General features: G+C 51.6%; 1 long non-coding RNA gene across 4 annotated transcripts in view; it reads left to right on the top strand.

Annotated features, from left to right (window-relative positions):
• LOC139226873 (uncharacterized) overlaps positions 1-12,275 on the top strand; it is a 284,995-nt gene that overhangs the window by 65,453 nt on the left and 207,267 nt on the right. For 2 of the 4 annotated variants that reach the window (XR_011587337.1, XR_011587335.1), the window contains exons 1-2: positions 1,804-1,917; positions 6,688-6,768. The exons of 1 other annotated variant lie outside the window; for it this stretch is intronic. This is a non-coding gene — a long non-coding RNA (uncharacterized lncRNA). Of the gene's footprint in view, positions 1-1,803; positions 1,918-6,687; positions 6,769-12,275 lie in introns of those variants that run through there. One more of the 4 variants, XR_011587336.1, reaches the window with a different exon arrangement.

Below are 12,275 nucleotides of genomic sequence, written 5' to 3'. Positions count from 1 at the left end.
GCACTTACACAGCACTCTGTCTAACCGCGGCAGTTCTGGATGGGATACATTGGATGATTACATAAATGGGACAGTTTGCATGAGTGTTTCTGCGCTAGTGCGAGTGTGTATGCGTGAGTGTGTGATTGGGAGTGTGTCTATGTGCGAATGTGCGTGCGCGCATGTCTGCGTAGCTGCATATGTCTGTGTGCGCTAGAGCATGTGTCCGCTTGAGTGTGTATCTGTGTGCATTTGCGCAGGTATGAGTGTATGTATATGTGTGAGTGTGTGCGTAAATGTTTGTATGTCTGCATGAGTGTGTGAATGTGTGTGCACAAGAGTGTAGGTGTGTGAGTATGCACGAGTGTGTGTGTAGGTGTATGAGTGTGTAGGTGTAGGTGTGTGTGTGTGTGTAGATGTGTCTGAGTGTATGAGTGTGTGTAGGTGTGTGCGAGTGTGTGTGGGAGTGTGTGCGTGTAGCCACTTCAGAGGGAATAGTTCTAATAAACACATGTAAAAGCGTCCCCTTCCTGTCAAACACAGATCAGGCTGTACTGGAGCAAGGTCAACGCTGGCTGGCTCCTGCAGCATTTCACTACTTGAGTATCAAAGTAGCAGCTGTTTCAATGACCTGTTACTGAGTAACATTAAAACTGGAGCAAGAGGATATGGCGTAAGTGCCTGTAAAGTGTGAATGAGCAACAGTTCGAAGGGGCGGTTCCTTGGTCCTGCCGAGAGGAGAGTGTGGGACTGCAGGGTTAAAGCTGAGGACAGGATCGGAACTGACTTTGATGCCCGCATGGGCAAATAGCACACTATTACTCACAATCCAGGCTCATAGATGGAGAGTACGCAACTTGCATGAGCTAATGGAAGGCAGTCAGTGACACTACCCCGGATACTTAGCAGGGGAGCAACCAGGAGTGGCGAGATCGGGACGAAGGAGCGGCAAGAGTTCGTCGAGGGACGTGATCGGGGCCCAGGAGAGGCGAGGGCCCAGAGGCAGCAGGGGCTAGCCCACACTGTGTTATATGTGCGCAATAGGTTCGTGCAGCAGAGCTGGTCTCCAGTCATCCTGGTTAATCCTTGCCACAAGACCAAGACCTCGCTCTGTCAAGCCCGTGTGGTGGCTGGTGTGCAACGGCTAACCCACGTTAAAAATATCCACGTACAGGCATCTTCCACCCGTCAGGATGTAGTCTGGGATCCGGAATATGATTGAAACACCTGTGAACTCATCCATTTTTGGAGTGGAAGCAAGTCATCCTCGTTTCAAGGGACAATGATGATGGCCCCAGTGAGAGTCAGTGTGTGTGGAGATGTACACCAGTGAGAGTCATTGGGCCCAAGTTTCGGGCCGTGCCTAGAACGGCGCAGCCCCAACCTGGACGCCCGATTTCGCGCCACAAAGTGCGCCGAAAAAATACTTACAGATTCTCCGGCTTCCTGCAGGCCCTCTGGAGCTGGGCGCGGCGCAGCACGAGCTGTGGGGGGCGGAGCCAGGTCCCTGCACTGAAAACAGTACCGGGACCTGTGCACAGGCGCACTACAGTGGGCGCACATGTGCAGTAGCTCCAGGCGCACAAAACTGTGTGGGAGGGGCCCGAAGCACGCAGCCCCTAGCCCTGGCCAAATGGGCTCACTGGGGCTGCGTGAATAAGGCTCCTCCCACGGCCAGCTCCTGCTTCCTCTGGACCGGGACCCGACCCGACTTGACTCCCGCTCTACCCCACCCCCCCGACCCCACCGAACCGCCCTCCCACCCCCGACCCGACCTCTGCTTCCCACGCTCCCGACCTCCCCACCGCCCCCCCAACCTCCGCTCCCGATGCCCCCCCCCTCGACCGAACGACCGACCGGCCCCCTCTCCACTCCGCCCCGACCCGCACTCCCGACCCCCCCGGACCCCGGACCCGACGCCACCTACCTGTCAATCCGGTAAGTCTAAGCTCGAAGTCTTGGGACCGGCCGGGCCCGGCCCGTTCAGCCTCCCTCTCCTTTCTTTCTTTCTCTCTCTCGCTCTCTCTCTCTCTTCCCCCTTCCTCCACTCCCCCTCCCCTCCCTCCCCTTCTCTCTCCCACCCCTCCCTCCCTTCTCTCCCCCCTCCCCTCCCTCCCTCCCTCCCTTCTCTCCCCTCCCCTCCCTTCCCTCCCTTCTCTCCCCCCCCTCCCTCCCTTCTCTCCCCCTCCCTCCCTTCTCCCCCACCCCTCCCTCCCTCCCTTCTCCCCCACCCCTCCCTCCCTTCTCCCCCACCCCTCCCTCCCTTCTCTCCCACTCCCCTCCCCTCCCTCCATTCTCTCCCCCTCCCTCCCTTCTCTCCCCCGCTTCTCTCCCCCTTCCTCCCTTCTCACCCCCCCTCCCCTCCCCCCCTTCTCAACCCCCTCCCCTCCCCCCTTCTCACCCCCCCTCCCCATCCGCCCTTCTCATCCCCCCTCCCCTCCCTCCCTTCTCACCGCCCCTCCCCTCCCTCCCTTCTCACCCCCCCTCCCCTCCTTCCCTCCTTTCTCACCCCCTCCTCCTCCCCCCACCCCACACCTCCCCCCCTCCCCTCTCTCCCCCCTCCCCTCTCTCCCCCTCCCCTCTCTCCCCCTCCCCCCACCCCTCCTCCTCCCCCACTCCCCCTCCCCCTCTCTCCCCCCTCCCCCTCTCTCCCCCCTCTCCCTCCTCCCTCCCCCCCCACCCATCCTCCTCCCCCACCCCCTTCCTTTCCCCCCTCCTACCCCCACCCCCCCTCCTCTCCCCCCACTCACCCCCCCCTCCACCCCCTCACACCCACCCCCCTCACACCCACCCCCCTCCTCTCCACACCCCCTCCCCTGTGTAATGAGACAGGAATAATAAACAATCTCCTAGTAAAAGATCCTCTCAGAATGAGTGATCACAGTATGGGTTGAATTTGTAATACAGATTGAGGGTGAGGAAGTAGTGTCTCAAACGAGCGTACTATGCTTAAACAAAGGGGACTACAGTGGGATGAGGGCAGACTAAACGGTGACACAATTGAGGAACAGTGGAGGACTTTTAAGGAGCTCTTTCATCGTGCTCAACAAAAAAGTGAAAAAGAAGGGCGGTAAGAGAAGGGATAACCAGCCGTGGATAACCAAGGAAATAAAGGAGAGTATCAAATTAAAAACCAATGCGTATAAGGTGGCCAAGGTTAGTGGGAAACTAGAAGATTGGGAAAATTTTAAACAACAGCAAAGAATGACTAAGAAAGCAATAAGAAAGGAAAGATAGATTTCGAAGGTAAACTTGCGCGAAACATAAAAACGGATAGTAAAAACTTTTACCGATATATAAAACGGAAAAGAGTGACTAAAGTAAATGTTGGTCCCTTAGAAGATGAGAAGGGGGATTTAATAATGGGAAATGTGGAAATGGCTGAGACCTTAAACAATTATTTTGCTTCGGTCTTCACAGTGGAAGACACAAAAACCATGCCAAAAATTGCTGGTCACAGGAATGTGGGAAGGGAGGACCTTGAGACAATCACTATCACTAGGAGGGGTAGTACTGGACAGGCTAATGGGACTCAAGGTAGACAAGTCCCCTGGTCCTGATGAAATGCATCCCAGGGTATTAAAAGAGATGGCGGAAGTTATAGCAGATGCATTCGTTATAATCTACCAAAATTCTCTGGACTCTGGGGAGGTACCAGCAGATTGGAAAGCAGCTAATGTAATGCCTCTGTTTAAAAAAGGGGGCAGACAAAAGGCAAGTAACTATAGGCTGGTTAGTTTAACATCTGTAGTGGGGAAAATGCTTGAACCTATCATTAAGGAAGAAATAATGGGACATCTAGATAGGAATAGTGCAATCAAGCAGACGCAACATGGATTCATGAAGGAGAAATCATGTTTAACTAATTTACTGGAATTCTTTGAGGATATGACGAGCATGGTAGATAGAGGTGTACCGATGGATGTGGTGTATTTAGATTTCCAAAAGGCATTCGATAAGGTGCCACACAAAAGGTTACTGCAGAAGATAAAGGTACGCGGAGTCAGAGGAAATGTATTAGCATGGATAGAGAATTGGCTGGCTAACAGAAAGCAGAGAGTCGGGATAAATGGGTCCTTTTCGGGTTGGAAATCGGTGGTTAGTGGTGTGCCACAGGGATCGGTGCTGGGACCACAACTGTTTACAATATACATAGATGACCTGGAAGAGGGGACAGAGTGTAGTGTAACAAAATTTGCAGATGACACAAAGATTAGTGGGAAAGTGGGTTGTGCAGAGGAGACAGAGAGGCTGCAAAGAGATTTAGATAGGTTAAGCGAATGGGCTAAGGTTTGGCAGATGGAATACAATGTCGGAAAGTGTGAGGTCATCCACCTTGGGGAAAAAAAACAGTAAAAGGGAATATTATTTGAATGGGGAGAAATTACAACATGCTGCGGTGCAGAGGGACCTGGGGGTCCTTGTGCATGAATCCCCAAAAAAAGTTAGTTTGCAGGTGCAGCAGGTAATCAGGAAGGCGAATGGAATGTTGGCCTTCATTGCGAGAGGGATGGAGTACAAAAGCAGGGAGGTCCTGCTGCAACTGTATAGGGTATTGGTGAGGCCGCACCTGGAGTACTGCGTGCAGTTTTGGTCACCTTACTTAAGGAAGGATATACTGGCTTTGGAGGGAGTACAGAGACGATTCACTCGGCTGATTCCGGAGATGAGAGGGTTACCTTATGATGATAGATTGAGTAGACTGGGTCTTTACTCGTTGGAGTTCAGAAGGATGAGGGGTGATCTTATAGAAACATTTAAAATAATGAAAGGGATAGACAAGATAGAGGCAGAGAGGTTGTTTCCACTGGTCGGGGAGACAAGAACTAGGGGGCACAGCCTCAAAATACGGGGGAGCCAATTTAAAACCGAGTTGAGAAGGAATTTCTTCTCCCAGAGGGTTGTGAATCTGTGGAATTCTCTGCCCAAGGAAGCAGTTGAGGCTAGCTCATTGAATGTATTCAAGTCACAGATAGATAGATTTTTAACCAATAAGGGAATTAAGGGTTATGGGGAGCGGGCGGGTAAGTGGAGCTGAGTCCACGGCCAGATCAGCCATGATCTTGTTGAATGGCGGAGCAGGCTCGAGGGGCTAGATGGCCTACTCCTGTTCCTAATTCTTATGTTCTTATATTCTCTCCACACCCCCTCCCCTCCACCTCTTCCCCCTCCCCTCGCTGTCAGAAACACAGACACTGACAGACAGAGAGTGAGAGAGACACACACAGACAGACAGAGAGATAGAGACACTGACAGAGACACACGGGGCGGGGGGGGGGGGTGGGGGGTGGAGGGGCATTCCAGCTCGCTGTTGGAGGACTCCCGGTGCTGCAGTCGGGAAGTAGAAAATGTTTTATTTATTGATTTTTTTTTAAATTATTTTTTATTAATTTTTTTTGATTGATTGATTTATTGATGTATTTATCATTTATTATTGATGATGGCTCTTTTTGTAAAACTGAAGTGTTTAATGTTTGTAAACTTCCCTTTAAACCGCTCCCCCCCCCCATTCCCAACGCCTGATTTGTAACCTACGTCTGATTTTCTAAGTGTAGACAAGGTTTTTCTGAGCGTATAAAAATCTATACTTACTCCATTCTAAGTTAGTTTGGATTAAGTGTTCACTGCCTAAACTTTCAAAACGGGCATAAGTGGCCGGACACGCCCCTTTTTTAAAATAAAATCTGTTCCAAACTGAAACTGTTCTAACTGACTCGAACTGGAGCAAACTAAATGCCGAGAATTGCAATTTCTAAGCTACTCCATTCTAAACCAGTTGCTCCAAAAAAACAGGAGCAACTCAGGCCGAAACTTGGCCCCAATGTGTGTGGGACTGTACCCCAGTGAGAGTCAGTGTGTGTGGAACTGTACTCCAGTGAGGGTCAGTGTGTGTGGAACTGTACCCCAGTGAGAGTCAGTGTGTGTGGGACTTTACCCCAGTGAGAGTCAGTGTGTGTGGGACCCGTACCCCAGTGAGAGTCAGTGTGTGTGGGACTGTACCCCAGTGAGAGTCAGTGTGTGTGGGACTGTACCCCAGTGAGAATCAGTGTGTGTGGGACTCATACCCCAGTGAGAGTCAGTGTGTGTGGGACTGTACCGGAGTGAGAGTCAGTGTGTGTGGGACTGTACCCCAGTGAGAGTCAGTGTGTGTGGGACCCGTACCTCAGTGAGAGTCAGTGTGTGTGGGACTGTACCCGAGTAAGAGTCAGTGTGTGTGGGACATTACACCAGTGAGAGTCAGTGTGTGCGGGACCCGTACCCCAGTGAGAGTCAGTGTGTGTGGGACTGTACCCCAGTGAGAGTCAGTGTGTGTGGGACTGTACCCCAGTGAGAGTCAGTGTGTGTGGGACTGTACCCCAGTGAGAGTCAGCGTGTGTGGGACTGTACCCCAGTGAGAGTCAGTGTGTGTGGGACTGTACCCCAGTGAGAGTCAGTGTGTGTGGGACTGTACCCCAGTGAGAGTCAGTGCATGTGGGACTGTACCCCAGTGAGAGACAGTATGTTTGGAGAGACTTTCAATGCATTGAAGTTTTATGTGAATAAATTAATGATGTTTCATGATAGCATTTGTCATGGAAAACGTTTGCTAAACACTTTATTTTTACAAAGATAGTGGCTCTTTAAAATGTATACGTGGCGAAGTTAATAGCAGGAATAGTTTTCTTTGACAATAGTTGCTGTACAATGCTGTTTTCGCTTTAAATACAGGCCTCTAATGCCACTCAACCCTCAGGGCGTGACCCATTCCCAGTAATCTATGGTTGGACCAGAACCGGCCGGTTACATCAGGTAATGCCCTGCTATGGGTGAGGCCTCCACGTTAGTCCTAAATACCTGTGATAACATTCACCCAAACTCTCGCTCATTGTTGAGGTTCAGAAGTCAGATTTGCTCTGGATCAACGTAGCTCTTAAAGAATTTATAAGATTAGCCGTAAGGCTCAAACAAACACATCGTAAAGAGGTTAAATGTCGTCGCAGCTGATGAAAGTTCAAACATAAGCCACCACGCTGAGACCGGTTTTACAAGTTCCGTTTCTGTGTTAGATCACTGGCAACAACACACGTCGCAGGGAGTGGGGCAGCAGAGCTGCTGCAATCAGCTGACCATCTGGGTGTGGGCAGCTCTATTGTGTCTATTTAAGAGTAAACAAAACCCTTGGGTAGGATACAACTTCATCTGGAGATTGCTAGATTCACATTACTCACTTTATATTCGTATGGTACCATTACTGTGCGATACGTATCTTCAGCATTCACTGCACTAACTCATAGGGCACGCTCCTACATAATGCGTTCAAATTCTGTACACTGAGGGTCAATGGGAAGGGGTTTGGTCCATTGGGATTGTGTACATTGGGAGTGAATGGGAAGGGGTTTGGTCCATTGGGATTGTGTCAAGTGGGAGTGAATGGGAAGAGGTTTGGTCCATTGGGATTGTGTACAGTGGGAGTGAATGGGAAGAGGTTTGGTCCATTGGGATTGTGTACAGTGGGAGTGAATGGGAAGAGGTTTGGTCCATTGGGATTGTGTACAGTGGGAGTGAATGGGAAGAGGTTTGGTCCATTGGGAGTGTGTACAATGGGAGTGAATGGGAAGAGGTTTGGTCCATTGGGATTGTGTCAAGTGGGAGTGAATGGGAAGGGGTTTGGTCCATTGGGATTGTGTCAAGTGGGAGTGAATGGGAAGAGGTTTGGTCCATTGGGATTGTGTACAGTGGGAGTGAATGGGAAGGGGTTTGTGTCCATTGGGATTGTGTACAGTGGGAGTGAATGGGAAGAGGTTTGGTCCATTGGGATTGTGTCAAGTGGGAGTGAATGGGAAGGGGTTTGGTCCATTGGGATTGTGTCAAGTGGGAGTGAATGGGAAGAGGTTTGGTCCATTGGGATTGTGTCAAGTGGGAGTGAATGGGAAGGGGTTTGTGTCCATTGGGATTGTGTACAGTGGGAGTGAATGGGAAGGGGTTTGTGTCCATTGGGATTGTGTACAGTGGGAGTGAATCGGAAGAGGTTTGGTCCATTGGGATTGTGTACAGTGGGAGTGAATGGGAAGGGGTTTGTGTCCATTGGGATTGTGTACAGTGGGAGTGAATGGGAAGGGGTTTGTGTCCATTGGGATTGTGTACAGTGGGAGTGAATGGGAAGGGGTTTGTGTCCATTGGGATTGTGTACAGTGGGAGTGAATGGGAATTCTATAGAGAAGCAGCAGGGGAAACATCCTCTGTTAAAGTACGTTGCAAAGTCTGATCAGCAGGTTTCAAACAGAGGAGTTTGCAACAACAGTGAAAGATGTGATTGCTTATTCACATTTGTGATCATGCATATTGCTGCAGGAGTCAGATGTTATTTAGAAACTATAATTAAAAACACTGAAACCCGCAGGACTTTTGTGCTAGAAATTTCACAGGCAGCTGGTTACATCTGGGCCCAGCTCGCAATGCTAAGTGTCAGGTAAACAGTGGAAACACTGCTTGTAATTTCTTCGTTTGAGGGGAGTTTTCCGATTTGAAACCGCTCACACACCGCAGCAGGTCCTTGTTGGAATGAGCTGCTCGGGTAAGGTACAGTGATTGTAACAGGACCACTGGTGTTACACTGAGTGGGGACAGCTATCCCTCCATCTTTACCCCCTGACTCTGACCAGTATACTGTCACTGACCAACATTACCCAGGAGGCCAAATATAGGGTCCCACAAATGTAGCAGTGGGACCAACGCCTGCGCAGATTGGGTGCAAGCTGACCCACTGCTAAATTGGTCAGCTTTGCACCAGTTTTACACTCGTAAAGCAGCCACCATATATACCAATCTCTAGCCCGGGACTATTGCTGACCAAAGGCGCATCCCCTGGTAAGACTCCCACTTTGAAAGGATTCCTAATGTTGAAACTCTGGCCCAGAGGCCCGAGTGAAATTGGGCCTCATCTGAATAATTGGGGCACGTAGCTGGTGTCGCTGGTCCCTCTGGGGGCACATGTCGCCCGATGCAGTCTGGGCCGATTGTCTCACCCTCGGGTAAGTGCTGGCCATGGGGAATGGGTGAGCGGGAGGTGGGTGAGTGGGAGGTGGGGATGGGTGAGTGGGGGGTGGGTGGGTGAGTGGGGGGTGGGGTGGGTGAGCGGGCAGTGGGTGAGTGAGAGGTGGGTGAGCGGGCAGTGGGGGGTGGGGTGGGTGAGTGGGGGTGGGGTGGGTGAGTGGGGGTGGGGTGGGTGAGCGGGGGTGGGGTGGGTGAGCGGGCAGTGGGTGAGTGGGAGGTGGGGATGGGTGAGTGGGGGGTGGGGTGGGTGAGCTGGCAGTGGGTGAGTGAGAGGTGGGGATGGGTGAGTGGGGGGTGGGGTGGGTGAGTGAGCTGGCAGTGGGTGAGTGAGAGGTGGGTGAGCGGGCAGTAGGGGAGTGGGGTGGGTGAGCAGGCAGTGGGTGGGTGAGTGAGGGGTGGGGTGGGTGAGTGAGGGGTGGGGTGGGTGAGCGGGGGGTGGGGTGGGTGAGCGGGCAGTGGGTGGGTGTGGGGGGAGTGGAGTGGGAGAGCGGGCAGTGGGTGAGTGGGGAGGTGGGGGATGGGGGGTGAGTGGGGGTGGTGGATGAGTGGGGGGGGTGAGCGGGGTGGGAGGGTGAACGGGGGTGTATGTGGGGTGGTGGGTGAGTGGGAGGGGGATGGGTGAGCGGGGGGGGTGTGGCTGAGCAGGCAGTGGGTGAGTAGGGGGTGGCTGAGTGAGGGGGGGTTGGTGAGCTGGAGGGGTGCGCGGAGTGATGGGTGAGTGTAGGGGAGGGGGGTGAATGGGGGGGTGAGGAGGGGTGGTGAGTGGGGGGGGGGTGAGCGGTGGGGGGGTTGAGTGGGGGGTTGAGCGGGGGGGGTGGTGAGTGGGGTGGGGGGTGAGTGGGGAGGTGAGCGGGACGGGGGAGGTTGAGTGGGTGAGTGGGGGGTGGCGGTGAGCGGGGGGGGTGGGTTGAGTGGGGTGCTGAGCGGGGTGGGAGGTGTGAGTGGGGGCTGCCAGTCGATCTCAGGAGTGCTGTGACGTCGGGAGAGTAGGGATAATGGGCAGGTACTTTAATTGGCAGGATGTGACGTTTGGTGTCCCGCAGGGGTCTGTGTTGGGGCTTCAGCTATTCACCATATTGATTAACGACTTAGATGATGGCATAGAAAGCCATATATCCAAATTTGCCGATGACACAAAGATAGGTGGCATTGTAGACAGTATAGATGGAAGCATAAAAATTACACAGGGATATCGATAGATTAAGTGAATGAGCAGAACTGTGGCAAATGGATTTCAATGTCGGCAAATGTGAGGTCATCCACTTTGGACCTAAAAAGGACAGAACAGGATACTTTCTAAATGGTGAAAAGCTAGAAACAGTAGTCCATGTACATCGATCATTAAAATGTCGGGAACAGGTACAGAAAATAATCAATAAGGCTAATGGAATACTGGCCATTATATCTAGAGGACTAGACTACAAGGGGGCAGAAGTAATGCTGCAGCTGTACAAAGCCCTGGTTAGCCCACACCTGGAGCACTGAGAGCAGTTCTGGGCCCACACCTGAGGGAGGGTATATTGGCCTTGGAGGGAGTGCAGCGTAGGTTTACAGAATGATACTTGGACTCCAGGGTTAAGTTACGAGGAGAAATTACACAAATTAGGGTTGTATTCCCTAGAATTTAGAAGGTTAAGGGGCGATCTGATCACAGAAACATAGAAAATAGGAGCAGGTGTAGGCTGCACTGCCATTCAATATGATCATGGCTGATCCTCTATCTTAACACATATTCCCACATTTTCCTCATACCTTTTGATGCCTTTTGTTTCTAGAAATCTGTCTATCTCCTTCTTAAATATATTCAGTGACTTGGCCTCCACAGCCTTCTGTGGTAGAGAATTCCACAGGTTCACCACCCTCTGATCGAAACGGGAACAGAGAGGGTAGATAGAGAGAGACTATTCCTGCTGGTTGGGGAGTCTGGGACTCGGGGCACAGTTTAAAAATTAGAGCCAGACCTTTCAGGAGTGAAATTAGGAAACACTCTACACACAAAGGGTGATAGAAGTTTGGAACTCTCTTCCGCAAATGGAAATTCCGCAATTGTTCATTTTAAATTGGAGATTAATAGCTTTTTGTTAAGCAAAGCTATTAAGGGCTATGAGCCAAAGGCGGGTATATGGAGTTAGATTGCAGATCAGCCATGAGTGACGGAACAGGCTTGAGGGGCTGAATAGCCTACTCCTCTTCATATGGGAGGTCCACTGCTGCTCCTCCTGGCTCTGCATGGGAGTTTTGTTTAGCTGCGGCCGACAGCTGCGTGCTAGGCCCGGGACGCCTGCAATAATCACCCAACCTAATATGGGATCTGACGTATTTCTGGTGTCTTTGAGGCCCCGGTGTTATCTCTTCAGATGCTCTAATAATGACTCCACGAGAGAATGTGTTGTGCTTGAACTGCAGCGACCTTAATCCATTTAATGTTACTCCAGAGTGAGGATCACACCTGGTGGCCTACCTTTTATACTAGGCCAGGCACACCTGTACAGGTAACCTACAAGTCTCCCACTGTTGTGCCCTCTGATGGCACACCTTATAATAGTACAACAAGTAACCATGTAGGATACATGACACCCGGGAAATAACCCTGCAAAATAGGTCCTTTTTCCAATCAGAAATGTGCACAAGGACGTCCAATTGCTGCCCTTTCGCTTTAAGATAAGTCTTGATGGTGGGTGTTGTGTATCTGTAAAGCATGCACTCCCATGTTCCGCCGTCAGGGAGCTCATCCCCTGAAGTCCCAAGGGATCCCGGCATCCCTTGGGAGCACTGTATATAAGCTGGCCACTAAGGCCTGTTCCTCACTAAAGACTGAGGTCACTGTTACTTTAACCTCCCTGTGTGCAGCCTCATCTGTGTTAGGAACACAATAACTGGCGACGAGAATACGAATCCAACGCAAAGGTTCAGCAAACTGTGGGCATCCTGGAGAAGTTCTCGGAGGGTGAGGACTGGGAAGCCTATGTCGAACGGCTAGTCCAGTACTTTGTAGTAAACGAGCTGGACGGAGAAGGAAGCGCTGCAAAAAGGAGAGCGGTCCTCCTCATGGTCTGCGGGGCACCGACCTACAGCCTCATGAAGAATCTTCTGGCTCCAGTGAAACCCACAGATAAGTCGTATGAGGAGCTGTGTACACTGGTTCGGGAGCATCTTAACCCGAGGGAGAGCGTGCTGATGGCGAGGTATCGGTTCTACATGTGCCAACGATCTGAAGGTCAGGAATTGGCAAGCTACATCGCCGAGCTAAGGCGACTTGCAGG

Source organism: Pristiophorus japonicus, chromosome 16 (genome assembly GCF_044704955.1).
Source record: "Pristiophorus japonicus isolate sPriJap1 chromosome 16, sPriJap1.hap1, whole genome shotgun sequence".
Classification (NCBI taxonomy): Eukaryota; Metazoa; Chordata; class Chondrichthyes; family Pristiophoridae; genus Pristiophorus; species Pristiophorus japonicus.
This window is presented reverse-complemented; position numbering and strand designations above follow the sequence as displayed.